The sequence below is a fragment of the Neophocaena asiaeorientalis genome, unplaced genomic scaffold (assembly GCF_003031525.2).
Source record: "Neophocaena asiaeorientalis asiaeorientalis breed wild unplaced genomic scaffold, Neophocaena_asiaeorientalis_V1.1 scaffold476, whole genome shotgun sequence".
Classification (NCBI taxonomy): Eukaryota; Metazoa; Chordata; class Mammalia; order Artiodactyla; family Phocoenidae; genus Neophocaena; species Neophocaena asiaeorientalis.
In genome coordinates this window covers 7,028,499-7,054,254 of record NW_020172178.1, presented here as the reverse complement: position 1 = coordinate 7,054,254, position 25,756 = coordinate 7,028,499, and the positions used below count along the sequence as shown (strand labels likewise).

Sequence of the window (25,756 nt, the reverse complement as noted above, 5' to 3'; positions counted from 1 at the left end):
GTGTTTTTCCTATGTTTTCCTCTAAGAGTTTTATAGTGTCTGGTCTTACGTTTAAGTCTTTAATCCATTTGGAGTTAAGTTTTGTGTATGGTGTTAGGTAGTGTTCTAATTTCACTCTTTTACATGTAGCTGTCCAGTTTTCCAGCACCACTTACTGAAGAGGCTGTCTTTTCTCCATTGTATGTTCTTGCCTCCTTTGTTGTAAATTAGGTGCCCATATGTGTGTGGGCTTATCTCTGGGCATTCTATCCTATAACACTGATCTATATTTCTGTTTTTCTGCCAGTACCATACTGTCCTGATTACTATAGCTTTGTGGTATAGTTTGAAGTCAGGGAGCCTCATTCCTCCAACTCCGTTTTTCTTTCTCAAGATTGCTTTGGTTATTCAGGGTCTTTTGTGTTTCCATAGAAATTGTAAAATTTTTTGTTCTAATTCTGTGAAGGATGTCATTGGTAGTTTGATAGGGATTGCATTGAATCTGTAGACTGCTTTGGGTAGTATAGTCATTTTCACAATATTGATTCTTCCAACCAATTGATCAGAAGATCAACTGATTGCCTCCTTAGGAAGATTTATTCCTAGATATATTATTTTTTTTCTTGCAATGGTAAATGGGAGTGTTTTCTTAATTTCTCTTTCTGATTTTTCGTTGGGGGTGTAGAGGAATGCCAGAGATTTCTGTGCATTAATTTTGTATCCTGCAACCTTACCAAATTCATTGATTAGTTCTAGTAGTTTTCTGGTGGCATCTTTAGGATTTTCTGCGTATAGTATCATGTCATCAGCAAACAGTTACAGCTTTCCTTCTTCTTTTCCGATTTGTATTACTTTTATTTCTTTTTCTTCTCTGACTGCTGTGGTTAGGACTTCCAAAACTATACTGAATAAGAGAGGTGAGAGTGGACATCCTTGTCTTGTTCCTGATCTTAGTGGAAATGCTTTCAGTTTTTCACCATTGAGTATGATGCTTGCTGTGGTTTTGTCATATATGGCCTTTATTATGTTGAGACAGGTTCCCTCTATGCCCATTTTCTGGAGAATTTTTTTCATAAATGGGTGTTGACTTTTGTCAAAAGCTTTTCTGCATCTACTGAGATGATCATATGGGTTTTATTCCTTATTTTGTTAATGTGGTGTATCACACTGATTGATTTGCACATATTGAAGCATCCTTGCGTCCCTGGAATAAACCCCACTTGATCATGGTGTATGATCCTTTTAATATGTTGTTGGATTCTGTTTGATAGTATTTTGTTGAAGATTTTTGCATCTATGTTCATCAGTGATATTGGTCTATAATTTTCTTTTTTTGTGATATCTTTTTCTGGTTTTGGTATCAGGGTGATGGTGGCTTCGTAGATTGAATTTGGGAGTGTTTGTGCCTCTGAAATTTTCTGGAAGAGTTTGAGAAGGATGGGTGTTAGCTCTTCTCTAAATGTTTGATAGAATTCGCCTGTGAAGCCATCTGGTCCTGGGCTTTTGTTTGCTGGAAGATTTTTAATTACGATTTCAATTTCACTACTTGTGATAGGTCTGTTTATAGTTTCTAATTCTTTCTGGCTCAGTCTTGGAAAATTGTACTTTTCCAAGAATTTCCATTTCTTCCAGGTTGTCCATTTTATTGGCATATAGTTGTTTGTAGTAGTCTGTTATAATCCTTTGTATTTCTGCACTGTCTGTTGTGATTTCTCCTTTTTCATTCCTAATTTTATTGATTTGCGTCCTCTCCCTTTTTTTCTTGATGAGTCTGGCTAAGGGTTTATCAATTTTGTATATCTTCTCAAAGAACCAGCTTTTAGTTTTATTGATTGTTGCTATTGTTTTCTTCATTTCTATTCCATTTATTCCTGCTCTGATCTTTATGATTTCTTTCCTTCTACTGACTTTGGATTTTCTTTGTTCTTCTTTCTCTAGTTGTTTTAAATGTAGAGTTAGACTGTTTATTTGAAATGTTTCTTGAGGTGAGAGTGCATTGCTCTAAACTTCCCTCTTAGAACTGCTTTTGCTGCATCCCATAGGTTTTGGGTCGCTGTGTTTTTATTGTCATTTGTTTCTATGTATTCTTTTATTTCTTCTTTGAGTTCTTCAGTGATCTTTTGGTTATTAAGTAGCACACTGTTTAGCCTCCACGTATTTGTGTTTTTTACAGTTTTTATCCTGTAATGGATTTCCAGTCTTATAGCTTTGTGGTCAGAAAAGATGCTTGATATGATTTCAATTTTCCGAGGCTTCATTTGTGACCCAAGATGTGATCTATCCTGGAGAATGTTCCATGTGCACTTGAGAAGAAAGTGTAATCTATCACTTTTGGGTGGAATGTTCTATAAATATCAATTAGATCTATCTGGTCTGTTGTGTCATTTTAAAGCTTGTGTTTCCTTATTTATTTTCTGTTCGGATGATCTGTCCATTGGTGTAAGTGGGGTGCTAAAGTCCTCTACTATTATTGTGTTACTGTCAATTTCCCTTTCATGGTTGTTGGCATTTGCCTTATGTATTGAGGTGCTCCTATGTTGGCTGCATAAATATTTATAATTGTTATATCTTCTTCTTGGATTGATCCTTTGATCATTATGTAGTGTCCCTCCATATCTCTTGTAAGAGTCTTTATTATAAAGTCTATTTTATCTGATACGAGTATTGCTACTCCAGCTTTCTTTTGATTTCCATTTGCATGAAATATCTTTTTTCCATCCCTTCACTTTCAGTCTGTATGTGTCACTAGGTCTAAAGTGGGTCTCTTGTAGACAGCACTGGTCTCCTGGCTCCTAAAAAAAGATGCCACCCAGGGCAGATGCCCAAAGAAAAATCCTTAGATTAGCTTTGAATAGGATATCAAAGTTACAGACACAAATTCAACTTTCATGACCCATAAGCCACCAGGAGTAATCAGCCATACAATGTAACTTCTGTGACCTCAAGTATTTGGGCATTGTTTATTGAATAATTCAATACATCACAAAATAATTGAAAGTGCTATTAAACACAAAACCTAAGGAGAATCATGATATCCCTATTCTGTAAATAGTTCATTCTCACAGCAATGAATCTCTTCTGTGAATTATGATGCTGCTTTTGTATTTTTTTTCAGCTATGTAGTAATCAACTAATGCTTGAAAAATGCAACATTTAAAACTGAGGTGCACTGGCTTTATGTTATCCTATATGGATCTTTCTAAAAATAAACTGAGTGTATACTCAGAGGAAGGAAAAAGACTGAAAGAAAGGCACGAAATTAGATTATTGATTACATGGGTTCCTGCAGTTATATGATGCATCACCATGGAATCGATCTATTATGGCCCTTCCTTCTCTTTGCTTATTACTACATTGTTTACTGATTGAAGAAATAAATCTCTCATAAATATTGGAAAACCTATTAATCACAAAACCTAAGGGCAGTCATGATATCCCTCTTATCAAAAGAGTTCATTCTCACAGCAGTGCGTCTCTCCTGTAAACCATGATGCTGGGTTTGTGTTGATTTGTTTTGTATTGTCTTGATTTGTTTGTTTTTTCCATCCGGGCAGTAATCAATTAATGTTTCATAAAATGTAACATTTATCACTGAGCTGCATTGGCCTTACTTTTCCTGTATGTATCTCTCCAATAATACACTCAATGCACACACAGAGGGACAAAAAAAATAACGGAAACCATGACATGAAATTTATTACCCACATGGGTTCCAGCAATCATAAGGTGCATCACCATGGAATACTGATAGCTTAATCAGCTTGAACATGTCCATTTTAATCAGTAGAAAGCACAGTCAATGAAACAAAAAAGAGAAAGAAAAAGGAAACTGTATGGACATTGATGCTTTCTGTCCAAATTTAGAGTTCTCAATATTCAGGAATTGATCACTCTTTCATAATGCAGAGATTTTTCTTCTTCTACAATCAAAAATACCTGCAAACTTGAGAGTGCTCCAGAACAATAAAACTGAATTTTAATTATTCACATCCAAATGATGCTTGGAAACAGTTGACCTCCTAGGTCCATTTGTTATTAACGGTCCTAACTGATGGAAATATTTAGGATTGCTTCTTGCCGAACCCCATGTGTCCACAGTAGACAATAATGGACCTTTTCTTCTTAATCTACTATTTATACATTTTGAAGTGTTCTATCACTGACCGATTAATAGTATGAAATATAAATTGAGTAACGCAAAGTAGGAGCATGATTTTATATATTCCGAACATCTGTCCAAGGGAAGAAATCAATGTAGAAAATGAAGTATGTAGCCTTTCTTGGACCTCAGGATTCCAAATACTTATAGTTCCTTGGCCATGCCTCATCCTCTACCAAACATCATCGTTGGTCCCCTTGGGTCCAATTTTAGTTCATTCATTGATACATCACTATCAATTAAATCATTACATCATTGATATTAATGAAAGAAAGACACAAAAAACCAAAACCCAAGAACAGTATACCCACGAACATCCCTAATTTCTCTCCAATCACTATCACCATACATGAGATCTCTTTCCTTAATGCATTTCTAGTATCTAGATGATCACTTCATCAGCATAAGCTATCATGTCTTGTTTTTAAATGGGCCATATCATCAACCCTTTAATATATATCGACGACTTTTGAGAATACAATGAAAATACTTAAATCAATTCCCCAAACCAAGGCAGAAACCTTGGCCATAACTCACCTGGGTCTCTGTCCTACAGCAACCTGAGAAGGAGAACCTTGATCACAATGGAGGCTGAAATCACCTTGTGCTTCTATTCTGAAAAGTACCAAACAGAGAAGGTGTCGACTGAGATTGAAACTTTCTCTCCATGGATAGGCAGATTTGTTGACTGATGCTTTCTTTGGCTTACTTAGCAAAACCAATGAAAAAGCATGAAGAGAAAGATCACATTTCTTTTGTATTGGACCTCAGAGTTCCAGACACTTATTATTCATAATCAGGGACTCATACGTTGGCATTGATCATCATCAATCCAGAAAAGATGACTTTCTCTTCATTCTATATGTTTCACTGATGCATGCGTTAATTCACTAGTGCCAGTTATGACCCTCTAGGGTTCGCAAAACTCAGTGAGGCCTTGATATCGCTCACCTGTCTCTAGAACCATTCTCACATCATCATATCTCTCTCATATTTATTATCTGGTTTTTGCTTCACAAGAGTTCCTGTTTATCGATGGGATAAAGATGCCCTCCTTTAATTTCCTTTCATCCATTTGGTTAGCATAGTCATTACTTTTAGTGAAAGCGCCCACCCCCAGACTAGGAACTAGATGATGATCACACAGGTCTCCTGGCTCCTACGACCATGATGCCATCCTAGGCTGGCCCTCGAGGACGAATCCTCGTTTCTGGTCCAGTGCATCCATTCTGAGGAGTATAAAGCGAAGCAGGTTATAAAAATGGTGGAGACACTCTCCACTCATCCTTGCTTCCACATTCACGTCGTTACTTAGGCTATCCCTAACATAGCAAGTATGTGAGATCTGTTGAAAAGGAACAACTTCAATCTTGCCTCTGTGCCAGAATATGAAGGTTGTCTACCACTTCCCCTGGTCCCCTTCTCCTTACCCTAAGTGGTAACAGTCATGTCCCATGGCTTTAAAATTGAAATCCAGGCTTTCCTTGACATATTAATGGTATATCTTGTTTCCACCCATATATCCATGAATAGAAATTGTTTTCCGTCATTTTTCTTTATTTTAACTCATATATTTATGAAGAGGGTCTCAGTTTTTCATTTGCACGAACAAAATGAAAAGGCATGAACACAAAGACTGCAAAGGAGCCCCTCATTCATTCCTGACCTCAGCCCCTAGGGTCACTTCCAATAGGACAATGGACTAGATTCCATTTGCATCGGACCTCAGAGTTCCAGACATGTATTCATCATACACGACTCGTACGCCACCAGTAGTCATCATCAATCCAATAGTGTCCCTCCTTCTCTTCATGTATTTCTACACTGTGTACTGATTAAGGCAATAAATCTCTCATAAATACTGAAAAGCCTATTAATCACAAAACCCAAGGGCAGTCATGATTTCCCTCCTCTCTGCATAGTTCATTCTCACAGCAGTGTGTCTCTCCTATAAATCATGATGCTGATTTTGTGTTGTTTTGTTTTGTTTTGTTTTGTTTTGTTTTTTTCATTGGGGCAGTAATCAATTAACGTTTCATAAAATGTAACATTTATCACCGAACTGCACTGGCCTTTTGTTTTCCTATATGAATATCTCGAATAATACCTTGGATGCACACCCAGGCAGACAAAAATAAATGGAAACCATGACAAGAAATTTGCTTATTACTCACACGGGTTCCTGCAATCATAAGGTGCATCACCATGGAATACTGATAGCTTGCTCAGCTCAAATGTGTCCATTTTAATCAATAAAAGCACAGTCGATGAAACAAAAGAGAGAGTAAGGAAACTTATGAACATTGATGCTTTCTTTCCACATTTAATGTTCTCAGTCATGAGGAATTGACCACTCTTTCATAATGAAGAGATGTTTTTTTCTTCAGAAAATAATACCCTCAAACTTGAGAGTGGCCAAGAACAATAAAATTGACTCAATTATTCACATCTACATGACTCTTGGCCAAACAGTTGACCTCCTAGGTCCAATTGTAATTAAGGGGCGTAAGGGGTGGAAATCTTTAGGATTACTTCTTGCCAGCCCACATGTGTCCGCATTTGGCAATAACTGACCATCTCTTCTTAATCTACTATTTACATATTTTGAATGGTTCTATCATTGATCGATCAATAGTATTAAATATAAATTTAGTAAACCAAACTAAGAGCATGACTTTATATATTCTGAACATCTGTCCATGGGAAGAAATAAAAAAAGAGTACGTATCCTTGGCCCTCAGGCTTCCAGATAGATACATATGGTTCCTTGCCTATGCCTCGTCCTCTACCCACCTTGTTTGTTGGTCCCCTTGGGCTCAATTTTAGTTCATTCATTGACATATCTCTGTCAATTAAATCATTATACCATTGGTATTAATGAAAGAAAGACACGAATATCCAAAACCCAAGAATAAGACCTGCGAATATCCATACGTTCTATCCAATCACTATCACCATACATGTGATCACTTTCCTTAATGAATTTCCAGGATCTAGATGATCACTTCATCAGCATAAGCTCTCATGGCTTATTTTTCAACAGGCATCATCAACCCTTTGATATATATCAATGACTTTTGAGAATGTAATGAAAACACTTAAACCAATTCCCCAAACCAAGACACGAGCCCTGGCCATAACTCACCTGGGTCTCTGTCCCATAGCAAACTGAAAAGGAGGACCTTGATCACAATGGAGGCTGAAATCACCTTGAGCTTCTATTCTGAAAAGTACCAAACAGAGAAGGTGATCACCGAGATTCAGACTTTCTCTCCATAGATCCGAAGATTTGTTGACTGATGCCTTCACAGGCTCAATTAGCATAACCAAAGAAAACACATAAGAAAGACCACATTTCTTTTGAGCCAGCTGCACTGGCTTTCTGTTTTCCTATAGGGATCTTTCCAATAATACACTGAATGTAACACAGAGGGACAAAAAATAATGGAAACCATGACATGAAATTTGATTATTACTCACATGGGTTCTGGCAATGATAAGATGCCATCACCGTGAAATACTGATAGCTTGCTCAACTCGAATGTGTCCATTTTAATCAGTAGAAAGAACAGTCGATGACAGAAAAGAGAGAGAGAAAAGAAACTTTATGGACCTTGATGCTTTCGTTGCAGATTTAATGTTCTCAGTCATGGAGAATTGATCACTCTTTCGTAATGCAGAGATTTTTCTTTTTCTACACACCAAAATACCCTCAAACTTCACAGCGACCCAGAACAATAAAACTGACTCTTAATTATTCACATCTAAATGATGCTTGGCCAAAAATTTGACCTCATAGGTCCATTTGTTATCAATGAGCATCAGTGGTGGTAATCTTCAGGATTACTTATTGCTGGAACACATGTCCAATGTAGGCAATGATTGACCTTTTCTTCTTAATATACTATTTATATATTTTGAACCATTCTATCACTGATCTATTAATAGTATGAAATCAGAATTGTGTAACCCAAACAAAGGGCATGACTTTATATATGCTGGACATCTGTCTATAGGAAGAAACCAATGGAGAAAACAGAGTATGAATCCTTCTTGGCCAACAGGCTTCCAGATACTTATGGTTCCCTACCCAGGCCTCATCCTATACCCAACTTGATCGTTGGTCCCCTTGGTTCCAATTTTATTTCATTCATTGATATATATCAATTAAATCATTACATCAGTGATACTAATGAACAAAAGACACGAATACCCAAAACCCAAGAACAAGACCCGCAAATATCCCTAACTTCTCTTCAATCACTATCACCGTACATAAGGTCACTTTCCTTAATGAACTTCCAGGATCTAGATAATCACTTCTTCAGCATAAGCTCTCATGGCTTGTTTATCAACAGGCCTTCGTCAACCCTTTTATGTATATTGATGACTTTTACAAATACAATAAAAACAGTTAAACCAATTCCCCAAACCAAGACAGGAAACCTGGCCATAGCTCACCTGGGTGTCTGTCCCATAGCAACCTGAAAAGGAGAACCTTGATCACAATGGAGGCTGAAATCTCCTTGAGCTTCTATTCTGAAAAGTACCAAACAGAGAAGGTGATGACGAGATGGAGACTTTCTCTCCATGGATCTGCCTATTTGTTGATTGATGCTTTCATTGGCTCAATTCACATAACCAATGAAAACCAATGAGGAGAAAGACCACATTTCTTGTGTATTGGACCTCAAAGTTCCAGACACATATTATTCATCACCGATGACTCATATGCTAGCATTTATCATCATCGATCCAGAAAAGATGACTTTCTCTTCATTCAATATGTTTCACTGATTCATGCGTTACTTCACTAATGCCAATTTTGAAACTCTAGGCTTTGCAGAACCCAGCAAGGCCTCAATGTCGCTCACCTGTCTCTAGAACCATTCTCACATCATCATATCTCTCTCATATTTATTATTGGCTTTCTGCTTCACAGCAGTTCCTTGTTCATCAGTGGGATAAAGATGCCCTCCTTCAATTTTCTTTCACCTATTTTGTTAGCATACTCATTACTTTTAGTGAAAACACCCACCCCCAGACTAGGAACTAGATGATGCTCACACGGGCTCCTATGACCAAGATGCCATCCCTAGGCTGGCACTCGAGGACGAAGCCTCTTTTTTGGTCCAGTGCATCCACTCTGAGGAGTATAAAGCAAAGCAGAAGATAAAAATGGTGGAGACACTCACCACTCATCCCGGCTTCCACATTCCCACTGTTATTTAGGCAATCTCTAACACAGCGGATATGTGAAATCTGTTGAAAAGAAACCAGTTCAATCTTGCCGGTGTGCCATATTATGAAGTTTTTCTACCCATTATCCTGGCCTGCTCCTTACCCTAGTGGTAACAGTCATGTGCCATGGCTTTCTAATTGAAATTCAGGCTTTCCTTGATATATTAATTGTATATCTCATCTCCACCCATATTTCTGTGATTGGAAATTGTTTTCCATCATTCATGTTTAGTTTTATTCATATATTTATGAAGACAGCCTCAGTTTTTCAATTGTTGAACAGACCGCCAAGAAGCCCCTCATCATTCCTGACCTCTGCCTCTAGGGTCACTTCCCATAGGACAACGGACTAGATTCCATGTGCACTGGAACTCCTAGGTCCACTTGTTATTAATGGGCATCACTAGTGGCAGTCCATAGGATTACTTCTTGCTGAGGCACATGTGTCCACAGTAGGCAATAATTGACCTTTTCTTCTTAATCTACTATTTACTTATTTTGAAGGGTTCTATCTCTGATCGATTAACAGTATGAAAACTAAATTGAGTAACCAAAATAAAAGCATGACATCATATATTCCGAACATCTGTCCATAGGAGAAATCAATGTAGAAAACAGAGTATGTATCCTTCTTTGCTGTCCGGCCTCCAAATACTTATGGCTCCTTGCCGATGCCTCATCCTCTACCCATCTTCATCATTGGTCCCCTTGGGTCGAATTTTACTTCATTTATTTATAAATCTCTATCAATTAAATCATTACCTTATTGATACTAATGAAAGAAAGACACAAATACCCAAAACCCAAGAACAAGACCTGCAAATATCCCTAACTTCTCTCCAACCACAACCACCATACATGAGATCTCTTTTCTTAATGAATTTCCAGGATCTAGATGACCACTTCATCAGCATAAGTTCTCATGGCTTGTTTTACAACAGGTCATTATCAACCCTTTGAAATATGTCAATGAATTTTGAGAATACAATGAAAGCACTTAAATCAATTCCCCAAACCAAGACAGGAACCCTGGACAAAACTCACCTGGGTCTCTGTCCCACAGCAACCTGAAATGGAGAAACTTGATCAAAATGGAGGCTGAAATTACCTTGAGTTTCTATTCTAAAAAGTACCAAACAGAGAAGGTGATGACGAGATGGAGACTTTCTTTCCATGGATCAGCAGATTTGTTGCTTGATGCATTCATTGGCTCAGTTAGCATAACCAATGAAAATGCATGAAGAGAAAGATCACATTTCTTTTGTATTGGACCTCAGAGTTCCAGACACGTATTATTCATCATCGACGACTCATACGCTGGCATTTATCAACATCAACTCATACGCTGGCATTTATCAACATCGATCCAGAAAAGATGACTTTCTCTTCATTCTGTACGGTTCACTGATTCATGCATTAATTAACTAATGCGAATTTTGACACTGGGGTTCGCAAAACCCAATGAGGCCTCGTTATCGCTCACCTGTCTTGAACTATTCTCACACCATTATATCTTTCTCATATTTATTATCAGCGTTTTGCTTCACAACAGTTCCTTGTTTATCAATGGGATAAAGATGCCATTCTTTAATTTTCTTTCACCCATTTTGTTAACATACTCATTACTTTTAGGGAAAACACCCATCCCCAGACTAGGAACTAGATGATGCTCACAAGGGTCTCCTGGCTCCTACGACCAAGATGCCATCCTAGGCTGGCACTCAAGGAAGAATCTTCATTTCTGGTCCAGTGAGTCCACTCTGAGGTGTATAAAGCAAAGCAGAAGATTAAAATGGTGGAGACACTCTCCACTCAGCCCTGCTTCCACAGTCACATCATTATATAAAAAATCCCTAATATAGTGGATATACGAAAGCTTTTGAAAAGGAACCACTTCAATATTGCCTCTGTGCCAGAATATGAATGTTGTCTACCACTTCTCCGGCCCCCACCTCATTACCGTAAGTGGTAACAGTCATGTGCCATGGCTTTCTAATTGAAATTCAGGCTTTCCTTGATATATTAATTGTATATCTCATCTCCACCCATATTTCTGTGATTGGAAATTGTTTTCCATCATTCATCTTTAGTTTTATTCATATATTTATGAAGAGAGCCTCAGTTTTTCAATTGTACAAACAGAATGAAAAGGCATAAACACAAAGACTGCAAAGAAGACCCTCATTCATTCCTGACTTCAGCCTCTAGGATCACTACCAATAGGACAATGGACTAGATTCCATTTGCATCGGACCTCAGAGCTCCAGACACGTATTCATCGTACACGACTCGTACGCCACCAGTAGTCATCATCAATCCAGTAGTATCCCTCCTTCTCTTCACGTATTTCTACATCGTGTACTGATTGAGGCATAAATCTCTCATAGGTATTGAAGACCCTATTAATCACGAAACCTAAGGGCAGTCATGATATCCCTCTTCTCTCCATAATTTATTCTCACAGCAGTGTGTCTCACCTGTAAATCACAATGCTGATTTTGTGTTGTGGTTTGTTTTGTTTTGCCTTGTTTTTTTAATTGGGGCAGTAAGCAATTAATATTTCATAAAATGTAACATTTATCACTGAGCTGACTGGCCTTCTGTTTTCCTATAGGGATCTCTCTAGTAATATACTGAATGCATACACAGAGGGACAAAATAATAACAGAAACCATGACATGAAATTTGATTATTACTCACATGGGTTCCTGCAATTATAAGGTGCCTCACCATGGAATACTGACAGCTTGATCAGCTCGAACATGCCCACTTTAATCAATAGAAAGCACAGTCGATGAAACAAAAGAGAGAGAGAAAGGAAACTTTATGGACTTTGATGCATTCTTTCCAGATTTAATGTTCTCAATCATGAGGAATTGGTCACTCTTTCATAACGCAGAGATTTTTCTTTTTCTACTAACAAAAATACTGTCAAACTTGAGAGCACCCCAGAACAATAAAATTGACTCTTAATTATTCACATCCACATGAAGCTTGGCCAAACAGCTGACCTCCTAGATCCATTTGTTATTAACGGTCATCACCAGTGGAAATATTTAGGATTGCTTCTTGCAAGACCACATGTGTCCACAGTAGGAATTAACTGACTTTTTCTTCTTAATCTACTATTTACATATTTTGAATGGTTCTATCACTTATCGATTAATAATATGAAATCTAAATTGAGTAACCCAAACTAAGAGCATGATGTTATATATTCTGAACATCTATCCATAGGAAGAAATCAATGTAGAAAACAGAGTATGTATCCTTCTTGGCCCTCAAATTCCAGATACTTATAGTTCCTTGCCCATGCTCTATCCTCTACCCAACTTCATCTTTGGTCCCCTTGGGTCCAATTTTACTTCATTCATTGACATATCTCTATCAAATAAATCATTATACCATTGATACTAATGAAAGAAAGACACAAATACCCCAAACCCAAGAACAAAACTTGCAAATATCCCTAACTTCTGTCCAAACACTATCACCACACATGAGATCTCTTTCCTTAATGCATTTCCAGGATCTAGATGATCACTTCATCAGCATAAGCTCTCATGGCTTATTTTTCAATGGGCCATCATCAACCCTTTGATATATACCCTTTGAGAATACAATGAAAACACTTAAACAAATTTCCCAAACCAAGACAGGAACGCTGGCCATGACTCACCTGGGTCTCTGTCCCATAGCAACCTGAAAAGGAGAAGCTTGATCAAAATGGAGGCTTAAATCACCTGAGCTTCTATTCTGAAAAGTACCAAACAGAGAAGGTAATGACCGAGATTGAGACTTTCTCTCCATGGACCAGCAGATTTATTTACTGATGCTTTCATTGGCTCAATTAGCATAACCAGTGAAAACGCATGAAGAGATAGACCACATTTCTTGTGTATTGGACCTGAGAGGTCCAGACACATATTATTCGTCATCGATGACTCATGCGCTGGCATTTATCATCATCGACCCAGAAAAGATGACTTTCTCTTCATTCTATATGTTTCACTGATGCATGCGTTACTTCACTAATGCAAATTTTGACACTCTAGGGTTTGCAAAACCCAGCGAGACCTCGATATCGTTTACCTGTCTCTATAACCATTCTCATATCATCATATCTCTCATATTTATTATCGGGTTTTTGCTTCACAACAGTTCCTTTTTTATCAATGGGATAAAGATGTCCTCCTTTAATTTTCTTTCACCCATATTTTTTAGCTTAGTCATTACTTTTTGAGAAACCACCCACCCCCAGACTAGGAACTAGATGATGCTCACATGGGTGTCCAGGCTCTTATGACAAAGATGCCATCCTAGGCTGGCACTCAAGGAAGAATCCTCATTTCTGGTCCAGTGCATCCACTCTGAGGAGTATAAAACAAAGCAGAAGATAAAAATGGTGGAGACACTCTCCACTTATCCCTGCTTCCGCATTCACATCATTATTTAGGCAATCCCTAATGTTGAGGATATGTGAAATCTGTTGAAAATGAATCTTTGATCCTGCCGCTGCGCCAGAATATGAAGGTTGTCAACCACTTCTCCTGACCCTCCTCCTTACCCTAAGTGGTAACAGTCATGTCCTTTAGCTTTATAATTGAAATTCCGGCTTTGCTTGACATATTACTGGTATATCTTTTTTTTTTTAAACATCTTTATTGGAGTATAATTGCTTTACAATGGTGTGTTAGTTTCTGCTATATAGCAAAGTGAATCAGCTATACATATACATTTGTCTCCATATCTCTTCCCTCTTGGGTCTCCCTCCCTCCCACCCTCGCTATCCCACCCCTCTAGGCGGTCACAAAGCACGGAGCTGATCTCCCTGTGCTACGCGGCTGCTTCCCACTAGCTCTCCATTGTCTCCACCCATATTTCCCGTAATTGGAAATTGGTATTTTTTTCACTCACCTAATATTTTAAATTTTTTATTTGGGTATAATTCAGCATAGTTTTGGAAGCCCTAACCACTGGTATCAGAGAAGAAAAGAATTAAAAGTGATCCAAATTGGAAAAGGAAGTTTAAAACTGTCACTATTTCCCAATGATATTATATTATACATATAAAATCATATATATGATACCGGAAAACTAGTAGAGCTCTTCAATGAACTTGGAAAAGTTGCAGGATTCACAATTAATACAGAGAAATCTCTTGCTTTACTATACTCTAACAACAGAAGTTCATAAATAGGGATTACGGAAACAATCACATTTACCGTTGCGTCAAAAAGAATAAAATAGCTAGGAATAAATCTTCGTAAGGAAGCCAAAGACCTGTAATTAGAAAACTATAAGATGCTGATGAAAGAAATAAAAGATGACACAAACAGATGATGAGATATACCATATCCTTGGATGAAAGAATAAATATTCTGAAAATGGCTACATATCCAAAGATATCTACAGATTCAATGCAATCCTTATCAAATTACCAATTTTTTTTTCAGAATTAGAACAAAAAACTTTAAAATTTGTATGGAAATACAAAAGACCATGAATAGCCAAAGCAATCTGGAGAAAGAAAAACAGATCTGGAGAAATCAGGCTCCCTGACTTCAGACTCTTCTAGAAAGCTATAGTCATCAAACAGTATGATACTGGCACAGAAAGAGAAATATAGATCAATGGTACAGGATAGAAAGTCCAGAGATAAACCCATGCATTTATGGTCACCTAATCTATGACAAAAGTGGCAAGTATACATATACAATGGAGAAAAGACAGTCTCTTCAATAAGTGGTGCTGGGAAAACTGGACAGCTACATGTTGAAGAATGAAATTAGAACACACCCTAGCACCATACACAAAAATAAACTCAAAATGGATTAAAGACCTAAATGTAAGGCCAGATAGTGTAAAACTTTTAGAGGAAAACATAGGGAGAACCCTCTGTGACACAAATTGCAGCAAGATCTTTTTTGATCCATCTCCTAAACTAATGAACATAAAAACAGTAATAAACAAATGGGACCTAATTAAACTTAAAGGCTTTTGCACAACAAAGGAAACCATTAACAAAACGAAAAGAAAACCCTCAGAATGGGAGAAAATATTTGCAAACCAAGCAACTAACAAGGGATTAGTCTCCAAAATATAAAAACAGCTCATGCAGCTCTGATTCATTTTGTTGTGCAGTGGAAGCTAACACAACATTGTAAAGCAACAATGCTCCAATACACGTTAATTTAAAAAATAATAAATAAATAACAACAACCCAATCAAAAAATGGGCAATCTAAATAGACATTTCTCCCAAGAAGGTATACAGATCATTCACCTTTATTTTTAATTACATATGTATTTATAGATTCTCCCATTTTCCTATTTTAATAATAGAATGAAAAATATGAACACAAGACCAAAGTAAGCTCCTCATTTATTCCTGCCTATAGGATGCCTTCTTGAACTGAGAATGGAATAGATTAATGTAATATCGGACCTCAAAATTCCAGACAAGTATTCACTTTATACCACTCATACTGATGAACAGAAATCATCATCGATCCAACATTGGTCCTTTTTCTACGTACACATCTTTTTTTTGATTAAATAAAAAATTCATTAATTATTTTTAGCAGTACAATTCAAGAAAAAATACGAAAAGCCTTCATCTATATAGAATAATTATTACTTAAATATATATCTCTCTTTAATACATTGTTTTCTATATATGTATTAAACCATATAGTGGATTTTATATCCATACTCAACACTGAGATGCAGTCTCCTTCTTTACTTATATTCCTCATTTCTTATTAAATACACTGAATTACTTTAATAAAACCATAGAGGAAAGAACTTCTACTATGACTCACAATAATCTCCATCTCCTATTTCGTAGAGGCAAACCCATAGCTCATATCCATGGACGATTCTAAATCACGTCTAGTGACTTCACTCTGAGGTGTGTGCAACACACAAGATGATAAAAATATTCAGACCTAATCACCACTATCTTTGTTTTCGGCTTTTCTGTTACTCAGTATTTATGTTTTTATTACTTTTTCTCTCTAAATTTTTTACCTTGTTAAAAGAAAATCTCAGTCTTTTGTCTGAAGCAGAACAATTAAACTGACTCTTGCTTATGCATGTCTTTCTATCTAACCTTGGCCAAACAGGTGACCCTCACCTATTTATTTAAAGGGCATCAGTGTTTTCAATATTTATTAACAGTATCTTTTGTCTCGCTTCACCCTGTTTTTCCTTATGTTCATCTATATTTGCTAAATGGTTCATTATAGATCTATTAATAACAAATCTGTCTATGAAATCCACACAAAAATGTGACCTATTTATAATCCTGTCATCTCTCTATAGAAACAGTTTCGCCAGAAGGAAGAGACTACTTACGGTCTGGGTTGGACCTCAGAGTTTCAGACATGTTTTCATCATTCAGGACTCTTCCCGTCACAATCATCATCACTGTTCCATCACTGAGTCTCTTTTCTTCCATCATTTCTATATGGAAGAATAATAAAATAATATATGGTTCACTAAATATTCCAAGAATAACACCCTTCAATACCCCTAACCTCAGTTTACAGAATCATTTCCCATTAAGGGTCCATCTCTTCCAATTTTCGACTTCAATCCTGCCCATTATCAATTATTCAAAAGAATATTTCTTATATTTATCATTGAATTATGAGTTTTTGATTAATACTTTTTACTCTTTTCTTCATTCATTTCTATTTGTTTATTGACTATTTCAGTAAGTCACTCATAATAATTTAAAAATTATTAGTCACAAAACCCAAGAAGAGTCGTGATATCGCTAACTGTAAATAGATCATTCTCACAACAACGTACCTCTTTTTAAATTATATGCTATTATACATCTATGCATTAATCAATTAGTGTTTAATGAAGGTCTATACTTATCACTGAGCTACACTGGCCTTCTGTTACTCTATATGGAAGTTTCAAGTAATACACTGAATACACAGGGGGGAAAAAATCACTGAAACTAAGACGAGAAATTTGACTATTACTCCCATTTGTCTCTGTGCTTCTAATACAGAGATGTAATCATAAGGTGCATCACCATGGAATAACACTTCATCAGCACAAATGTGTCCATTTTGAACAATATGAAGCACAGTCAATGAGAAAATAAGAAAATTTATCTCCATTGACTCTTGCATTCTACATTTCTTTCACCCAGTCATTTAGGAATTTATAACTTTTTCTTAATGTAGAAATTGTTTTCTCTTAACAGAAAGAACAAGCTCATACTTAAGACTGACTCAGAACAATAAAATTGACTCCTAATTGTTCAAGTCTATCTGGCATCTGGAAAAAGTGATGACACCCTTGATCCATCTATTTCATAATGGTCATCAGTGCTGGAAATTTTTATTAATATTTCTTGTCTCATCATAGATGTTCATAATGAGAACATAATTTATCTTTTCTCTGTAATCTATTATTTATGTAATTTTAATAGTGCTCTCATTGATCTAGTAATAATTTTAAAACTTAATCGAAGAACTTGAAAATTATACATTCCTAACATCTGTTCATAGGATCAAATAAACACGAAAATAGAGTATGTATTGTCTTGGACCTCAGGGTTCCAGATACTTATTATTTATTGTCTGTGCCTCAACCTCTACCAATCCAATTTCAGCCCATTCATTTATATATTTGTATCAATTAAATCATTACTTCATTGATAGTAATTTAAAAAATATATGATTAACAAAAGACAAAGAACAAGACACTCGAATATCCCTAACTTCTCTCTAATCATTACCAAAATAGATTACAACTCTTTCATTAATGAATATCAATGTTATACAATATCAATTTTTTAAAATAAATTTATTTATTTTTGGCTGCGTTGGGTCTTTGTTGCTGCGCTCAGGCTTTCTCTAGTTGTGACAAATAGGGGCTATCTTCGTTGTGGTGTGCGGGCTTCTCATTGTGGTGGCTTCTCTCGTTGCAGAGCACAGGCTCTAAGTACACAGGCTCAGTACTTGTGGCTCGTGGGCTCTTGAGCACAGCTCAGTAGTTGTGGCACACGGGCTTAGTTGCTCTGCAGCATGTAGGATCTTCCCGTACAAGGGCTGGAACCCGTGTCCCCTGCATTGGCAGGCAGATTCTAACCACTGCACCACCAGGGAAGTCCCTACAATATCAATTAATCAGTATAAGGTTTCAGGTCATATTTATCAATGGACCATTACTAACCTGTTGATTGGATTTATTACTTTTTAGAATACAATGAAAACACTTAAGCAAATTACCCAAACCAAGAGAGGAACATTGGTCATTACTCACCTGGGTTTCTGTCCTAAACCAACCTGAAAATGATAACCTTGATCACAATAGAGGCTGAAATCACTCTGAGCTTCTATTCTGAAAAGTACTAAACAGAAGGTGATAAAGATTGAGACTTTCTCTCCATTTGTCCACATGTTTGTTTATTGATTCTTTCATTGCTTCAATTATAATAAAGAGTGAAAATGCATGAAGAGAAGAAAGACATTTCTTTCGCATCGGACCTCAGAGTTCCAGAACGTATTCATTGTACACGACTCATACGCCACCAGTAGTCATCATTGATCCAATACCATACCTCTTTTTACTCATTCATTTATATATTACTTATTGCTCAATTCATAATTCAGTAATTATAATTTTAAAAATGGTTATTCATTGGAACCACCAAAGAGCTTAGAAATCTCTAATATATATTTAGAATCATTCTTGTGTCAACATCTTTCACTAATTACTCTCATTTTTCATTTTATGAATGAATCAATATAGTACTTCATATTAATCCCATATTTCACTCTGGGCTATTTGGATTTCATTGATTATATTTCACAACTTGCAATAATACAGTCAATAGCCTTAAATAAAATATTGAAACTAAGGCCAAAATTTGTCTATTACTCACATGGTCTCCACAGTCCTAACACGTGAATGCAACCAGAGCTCTCAGGATCCTTCCACCAGCTTAAGTGCTCCCATTCTAAGAGGTACAGAGCAGAAAAGATGATAAAAAATTTCAGACCTTATCTCCATTGATCCTTGTTATCCACATTTCATTTACTCATTTAGGCATTCATGAATTTTTCATAACATAGTATTTTTTCTCTTAAGAAAAGAAAACCTTAAACTTGAGACTGACCCAGATCAACAATGTGGACTCTTACTTATCAGTGTCTGTATGATCCTTTCAGCAAAAGGGCAAAACATTCGTTTACTGCTTAAAGGGAATGAATGTTTTCTATTTTATTAATAATATTTCTTGCCTGACCACATATGTTCCTAGTGAACAATGCTTTGCCGCCTTCTTTTTATGTGTTTTTTTACATTTTTTAATGGCTAGACTGCTGATTTATTATTAATAATACGTCTAAATCTATTAACCCAGAATAGGAATATAATGTTTGTATATTCCTAACATTGGCCCATGGGGTCATTTATAACAGAAGATAGGCTAGATTTTGCGTTGTGTGGAATCAGGGTTACAGACACATGGTATTCACCATATATGACTCCTATGCCTCAAGTCGTGGCCAACGGTCCAGGAGAGGCAGTTTTCTCTACTGTCCTCTACATTTGTTTATTAATTAATTCCCTATTATTTAAATAAACATAAATCAGGGACTTCCCTGGTGGCCCAGTGGTTGAGAGACCACCTGCCGATGCAGGGGACACGGGCTCAATCCCTGGTCCGGGGAGATCCCACATGCTGCAGAGCAACAAAGCCCATGCACCACAACTACTGAGCCTGCACTCTAGAGCCCGCGAGTCACAACTACTGAGCCAGCACACCCTAGAGCCCTCATGCCGCAACTACTGAGCCCATGTACTACAACTACTGAAGCCTGTGCGCTCTAGGGCCTGTTTGCCACAGCTACTGAAGCCACATGTCTAGAGCCCGTTCTCCGCAACAAGAGAAGCCACTGCAACGAGAAGCCTGCGCACCACAATGAAGAGTAGCTCCCACTCGCCGCAACCAGAGAAGCCCATGCACAGCAACGAAGACCCAACAAAGCCAAATAAATAAATAAATAAATCACACAAAAAATTATGTGTAAGAGTCTTGAATATCCCTAACATTTATCTATACAATCATTTCCCCTGACACCCAACTCTTTCATTAACTGAACTCAGTGTTTCATATATGGATTAATCATACTGTTTTGTATCGATGGTATTTGACATTAGCATGCTTGGACTTTTTTATTATATTTAATTTTTTAAATAATATCTTTTAAAGTAATAATTAAAAGAAAATATGGCTCAATCCAAGACAAGAACATTGACTACTACTCACATTGTTCTCCATCCTCCTAACACAGATGCAACCATAGGGCTCCTGTCCATGGAAGATGCTTAAATCAGCTCAAGGGCATCCATTCTGAGAAGTACAGGTCAGAGCAGATAATAAATATTGAGAACTAATCTCCATTGATCCTTGCTTCTGCATTTCATTTTTAGTGACTTAGACAATCGTTAATTTGGAGTATGTTTATTTCATTTTCTCTTAAAAAAGTGAACTTATAACTTGTCCCTGACACAGAAAATGAGCAATGACTTACAGTAAGTAATCTTACTGATTACAGTAAATAATCTTACTATTGTCTGTATTATTCTTAGCCAAAGATTTAACAGTTATGCACCATTCGTTTCTCATTGGACTTCACTGTTTTCAAATTTATTAACAGTATTTCTTGCATGACGACATATTTTTATAATTGGATAAGGAACCATCCATTCAGCTTTATTTATTTACATATTTGGTTTTTGATTATTTCATTTCTCCAATTATAACAGTAAAGTGAAAATGCATGAATGAACACAAAGAATAAACAAGATCCTTGTATATTCCTGACTTTTATCTATAGGATCTTTACAAACAGAGTTAATGCATTAGATTTCTTTTTGCTGCACCTCAGAGTTTCAGACACATATTATTTATCATCCTTGATTCAAATCATCAGTCATCATCATTGGTCCAGGATTGGCTCAATTTCTCTTTGTTCATTTCTAAATTGTTTATTAATTCATTAATTCACACTAATCATACAGTAACTACTCTTAAGCAAACCACCCAAACCAACACGAGAACTTTGACTTACAGTGGTCTCCATGCTTCTAATGCATAGATGCAACCAAAGAGCTTGTGATCATGTAAGATGGTTAAATCCCTCAAGGGTATTCACTCTGAAGAGTATAGAGCAGAACAGTTTATAAAAAAAAAAAAAAAAGTTAGGACCTTATCTACATTGGTCCTTCCTTTCCACATCACTTACTCCAAATTTTTAGGTATTCATTAATTTTTTCATTATATATACACATTTTTTCTATTAACAAAGAGAACAACCTCAACCTTGCAACTGATCCAGAATAATGAAACTGACTGTTAATTATCTATGTCTACATGATCCGTAGCCAAAGAAGTAACACCCTTGATCCATTTATTTCTTAAAGGGCTTCACTGTTTTCAATATTTATTAATAATATATCTTGCCTCACTACATATGTTCATGATTGAATAATGCTTCATTTTCACTTTTACCTTTCTCTAATGGTTCTATCTATGATCCATTAAATCTATGAATCTAATATAAGAACACGACCTTTGTATATTGCAGACATATTCTGTCTATATGATCATTTCCAAAAGAAGGATCAAACACATTATGTTGTGTATTGGAACTCAGCATTTCAGACACTTATTTTCATCATCCACTACTCATATGTCACCAGTAGTCATCAATGTCATGTTATTCCATATTAGGTTGTCATTTTCTTCATTGGTGTTTGTATTGATTAAACTATTAATAATTATTAATTCTTTGATAATAATAAAATAAGTATATAATTCACAAAAAAAAAAACAAACCAAGAGCAAGATCCTACAGTCTGTCTATACAATCATTTCCCACATGGATCATATCTCTTCTGTTATTCAATCTCAATGTTACACATTATTGATTAATCAACATGTTTCATACATATTTATCATTGACAATAGTTAACTTTTTGATTTAAGAATTTTTAATAATACCATGAACACCCTTAAATGAAGACCCAAACCAAGACAAGATCTTTGACCGTTACCTACCTGTGTCTCTTTCTTGACAAAGGCAGTACGGTAACCTTGATCATGGTGGAAGTTGAAATCAGCTCCAGTATCTGTTCTGAAGAGTACCAAGCAGAGAAGGTAATAAAAAGATTGAGACATTCACGCCCTTAATCCATACTTTCTACCATTCATATACATAGTAATTTAGGTATTTATTAATTTATAGTAATATTTATTTTTCTCTTAATCAATCAAACATCAACCTTACTCTGCTATTGATACTTTTATAACAATATTTTTTAAGTCTATGGCCACAAGTTCAAGAAAAAGATCCTTGCATATATGTGACAAATGTCTAATGGAACATGTCAAACAGGGTGAACGTACTAGATTCTTTTTAAGTTGGACCTCAGAGCTCCCGACACGTAATATTCACTGTATATGACTCATATGCGCCAGTCATCATCATTGGTCCATAATTTACCCTTATTCTTCATCTTCTGTTTAACTCAATCATTCACAAATAATAACAAAATAAATTCATGTAAATCACAAAAACCTAAGAAGTTTCTTGAAAATCCCTAAGATCTGTCTATAGAACTATTTCCCACAGAGACTAGATCTCTTTCTCTACTTGACCTCAATGTTTAATATATCAATTAATCGACATCATGCTTCATGGCAACACCAGCTTCACTATCAGGCTATGGTTGGTCTTCTGTCATTATATTTCATAGATATTTTTTTTCTGGCTGCGCAACATGTGGGATCTTAGTTCCCCAATGAGGGATTGAACCCTCGCCCCCTGCAGTGAAAGCATGGAGTCTTAACCGCTGGACCACCAGGGAAGTCCCCAATAGTGAATGCCATTAGTCGCCTTGACAAGAAATTTAATTATTACTTACGACAGTCAGCACATGTAGATGCAAGTGTAAATTTTTTGATCACAGGGATCATGGCAGAACCTTGAACAGCATTCAGTACCCACCCTGAGGAGTATAAAGCATAGCAGATGATAAAAAGATTGAAGCATTATTTCCATTGATCATTGCTGTCCACATTTCATTTTCTTAGGCATTTAAATATTTACTAATTGATGTTAATAATTATTTGTCTCATCTCCTAAAAAAAGAGAACAACATTGAACTGACTACTGATTCAGAACAGTAACATTGACTATATATTATCCCTGGCTATGTGACAGCTGACTATATATTATCCCTGGCTATGTGATAGTTAGCCAAAGAGGTAATACCCTTTATCCAATTATTTCTTTTATTTTTTTAATACAACTCAAGTAAATTTATTACATAAAACAAACATATGACAAGGCCAAGTAAAATGAAGGCTCAGTGTTTGGTATAAGTGAAAAAATTATTCATGAAAATTCAAGATAGGTCAATTGCTACTAAAATACTTGCCAGAGAGAGGAGCTTCAAGATGGCAGAAGAGTAAGACGTGGAGATCACCTTCCTCCCCACAAATACATCAGAAATACATCTACACGTGGAACAACTGCTACAGAACACCTACTGAACGCTGGCAGAAGACCTCAGACCTCCAAAAAGGCAAGAAACTCCCCCACATACCTGGGTAGGGCAAAAGAGAAAACAAAAAACAGAGACAAAAGAATAGGGACGGGACCTGCACCTCGGAGAGGGAGCCGTGAAGGAGGAAAGGTTTCCACACACTAGAAGCCCCTTCTCAGGCAGAGACAGCGGGTGGCGGAGGGGGAGCTTCGGGTCCCCAGGAGCTGTGTGAACAAAGAAGAGAAAGGGAAATCTCTCCCAGCAGCCTCAGGAGCAGCGGATTAAAGCTCCACAGTCAACCTGATGTACCTGCATCTGTGGAATACCTGAATACACAACGAATCATCCCAAACTGAGGAGGTGGACTTTGGGAGCAACGAGATATATATTTCCTTTTTCCCCTTTTTCTCTTTACGTGAGTGTCTATGTGTGTGCTTCTGTGTGAGACTTTGTCCGTATAGCTTTGCTTTTACCATTTGTCCTAGGGTTCTGTCTGTTCGTTTCTTTTTTTTTTTTAGTATAGTTTTTAGCACTTGTTATAATTGGTGGATTTGTTTTTTGGTTTGGTTGCTCTCTTCTTTCTTTATTACTTTAAAAAACTTTTTTAATAATTATTTTTTATTTTTTAAAAACTTTTACTTTCTTTTATCTTCTTCTTTCTTTTTTTTTCTCCCTTTTATTCTGAGTCATGTGGATGACAGGCTCTTGGTGCTCCAGCCAGGCATCAGGGCTGTGCCTCTGAGGTGGGAGAGCCAAGTTCAGGACATTGGCCCACAAAGGACCTTCCAGCTCCACGTATTATCAAACAGTGAAAATCTCCCAGAGATCTCCATCTCAACGCTAAGACCCAGCTCCACTCAAAAGACCAGCAAGCTACAATGCTGGTCACCCTATGCCAAACAACTAGCAAGACAGGAACACAACCCCACCCATTAGCAGAGAGGCTGCCTAAAATCATAATAAGGCCACAGACACCCCAAAACACACCACCAGACGTGGACCTGCCCACCAGAAAGACAAGATCCAGCCTCATCCACCAGAACACAGGCACTACTCCCCTCCACCAGGAAGCCTACACAACCCACTGAACCAACCTTAGCCACTGGGCACCAAAAACAACAGGAACTACGAACCTGCAGCCTGTGAAAAGAAGACCCCGAACACAGTAAGTTAAGCAAAATGAGAATACAGAGAAATGCACAGCAGATGAAGGATCAAGGTAAAAACCCACCAGACCTAACAAATGAAGAGGAAATAGGCAGTCTACCTGAAAAAGAATTCGGAATAATGATAGTAAAGATGATCCAAATCTTGGAAATAGAATGCAGAAAACACAAGAAACATTTAACAAGGACCTAGAAGAACTAAAGAGCAGAGAAACAGTGAGGAACAACACAATAAATGAAATTTAAAATACTCTAGAAGGGATCAATAGCAGAATAACTGAGGCAGAAGAACAGATAAGTGACCTGGAAGATAAAATAGTGAAAATAACTACCGCAGTGCAGAAAAAAGAAAAAATAATGAAAAGAATTGAGGAAAGTCTCAGAGACCTCTGGGACAACATGAAACGCACCAACATTTGAATTATAGGGGTCCCAGAAGAAGAAGAGAAAAAGAAAGGGACTGAGAAAATATTTGAAGAGATTATAGTTGAAAACTTCCCTAATATGGGAAAGGAAATAGTTAATCAAGTCCAGGAAGCACAGAGAGTCCCATACAGGATAAATCCAAGGAGAAACACGCCAAGACACATATTAATCAAACTGTCAAAAATTAAATACAAAGAAAG

At 36.7% G+C, this 25,756-nt stretch overlaps 14 non-coding genes and 1 pseudogene across 14 annotated transcripts; all 15 read right to left on the bottom strand.

Moving 5' to 3' along the window:
- Nucleotides 1-2,831: 2,831 nt before the first annotated feature.
- LOC112409938 (small nucleolar RNA SNORD113/SNORD114 family) lies at nucleotides 2,832-2,903 on the bottom strand. Its single transcript, XR_003005281.1, has one exon. It is a non-coding gene; the product is annotated as a small nucleolar RNA SNORD113/SNORD114 family (small nucleolar RNA).
- A 1,356-nt stretch (nucleotides 2,904-4,259) lies between these two features.
- On the bottom strand, nucleotides 4,260-4,334 carry LOC112409991 (small nucleolar RNA SNORD113/SNORD114 family). Its single transcript, XR_003005292.1, has one exon. It is a non-coding gene; the product is annotated as a small nucleolar RNA SNORD113/SNORD114 family (small nucleolar RNA).
- Nucleotides 4,335-4,898: 564 nt separating this feature from the next.
- Nucleotides 4,899-4,973, bottom strand: LOC112410181 (small nucleolar RNA SNORD113/SNORD114 family). Its single transcript, XR_003005363.1, has one exon. It is a non-coding gene; the product is annotated as a small nucleolar RNA SNORD113/SNORD114 family (small nucleolar RNA).
- An 883-nt stretch (nucleotides 4,974-5,856) lies between these two features.
- Nucleotides 5,857-5,928, bottom strand: LOC112410105 (small nucleolar RNA SNORD113/SNORD114 family). Its single transcript, XR_003005333.1, has one exon. It is a non-coding gene; the product is annotated as a small nucleolar RNA SNORD113/SNORD114 family (small nucleolar RNA).
- Nucleotides 5,929-8,821: 2,893 nt separating this feature from the next.
- LOC112410126 (small nucleolar RNA SNORD113/SNORD114 family) lies at nucleotides 8,822-8,896 on the bottom strand. Its single transcript, XR_003005339.1, has one exon. It is a non-coding gene; the product is annotated as a small nucleolar RNA SNORD113/SNORD114 family (small nucleolar RNA).
- Nucleotides 8,897-10,645: 1,749 nt separating this feature from the next.
- LOC112410194 (uncharacterized) lies at nucleotides 10,646-10,748 on the bottom strand (annotated as a pseudogene).
- Nucleotides 10,749-11,627: 879 nt separating this feature from the next.
- Nucleotides 11,628-11,699, bottom strand: LOC112410131 (small nucleolar RNA SNORD113/SNORD114 family). The gene has a single exon (XR_003005342.1). It is a non-coding gene; the product is annotated as a small nucleolar RNA SNORD113/SNORD114 family (small nucleolar RNA).
- A 1,581-nt stretch (nucleotides 11,700-13,280) lies between these two features.
- LOC112409863 (small nucleolar RNA SNORD113/SNORD114 family) lies at nucleotides 13,281-13,355 on the bottom strand. The gene has a single exon (XR_003005263.1). It is a non-coding gene; the product is annotated as a small nucleolar RNA SNORD113/SNORD114 family (small nucleolar RNA).
- A 2,465-nt stretch (nucleotides 13,356-15,820) lies between these two features.
- LOC112409926 (small nucleolar RNA SNORD113/SNORD114 family) lies at nucleotides 15,821-15,894 on the bottom strand. Its single transcript, XR_003005279.1, has one exon. It is a non-coding gene; the product is annotated as a small nucleolar RNA SNORD113/SNORD114 family (small nucleolar RNA).
- Nucleotides 15,895-16,745: 851 nt separating this feature from the next.
- LOC112409908 (small nucleolar RNA SNORD113/SNORD114 family) lies at nucleotides 16,746-16,817 on the bottom strand. The gene has a single exon (XR_003005275.1). It is a non-coding gene; the product is annotated as a small nucleolar RNA SNORD113/SNORD114 family (small nucleolar RNA).
- Nucleotides 16,818-18,887: 2,070 nt separating this feature from the next.
- LOC112410118 (small nucleolar RNA SNORD113/SNORD114 family) lies at nucleotides 18,888-18,958 on the bottom strand. The gene has a single exon (XR_003005337.1). It is a non-coding gene; the product is annotated as a small nucleolar RNA SNORD113/SNORD114 family (small nucleolar RNA).
- An 895-nt stretch (nucleotides 18,959-19,853) lies between these two features.
- On the bottom strand, nucleotides 19,854-19,927 carry LOC112409987 (small nucleolar RNA SNORD113/SNORD114 family). The gene has a single exon (XR_003005291.1). It is a non-coding gene; the product is annotated as a small nucleolar RNA SNORD113/SNORD114 family (small nucleolar RNA).
- A 1,364-nt stretch (nucleotides 19,928-21,291) lies between these two features.
- LOC112409876 (small nucleolar RNA SNORD113/SNORD114 family) lies at nucleotides 21,292-21,364 on the bottom strand. Its single transcript, XR_003005266.1, has one exon. It is a non-coding gene; the product is annotated as a small nucleolar RNA SNORD113/SNORD114 family (small nucleolar RNA).
- A 695-nt stretch (nucleotides 21,365-22,059) lies between these two features.
- On the bottom strand, nucleotides 22,060-22,133 carry LOC112409916 (small nucleolar RNA SNORD113/SNORD114 family). The gene has a single exon (XR_003005277.1). It is a non-coding gene; the product is annotated as a small nucleolar RNA SNORD113/SNORD114 family (small nucleolar RNA).
- A 704-nt stretch (nucleotides 22,134-22,837) lies between these two features.
- Nucleotides 22,838-22,911, bottom strand: LOC112410220 (small nucleolar RNA SNORD113/SNORD114 family). The gene has a single exon (XR_003005379.1). It is a non-coding gene; the product is annotated as a small nucleolar RNA SNORD113/SNORD114 family (small nucleolar RNA).
- Nucleotides 22,912-25,756: the final 2,845 nt, after the last annotated feature.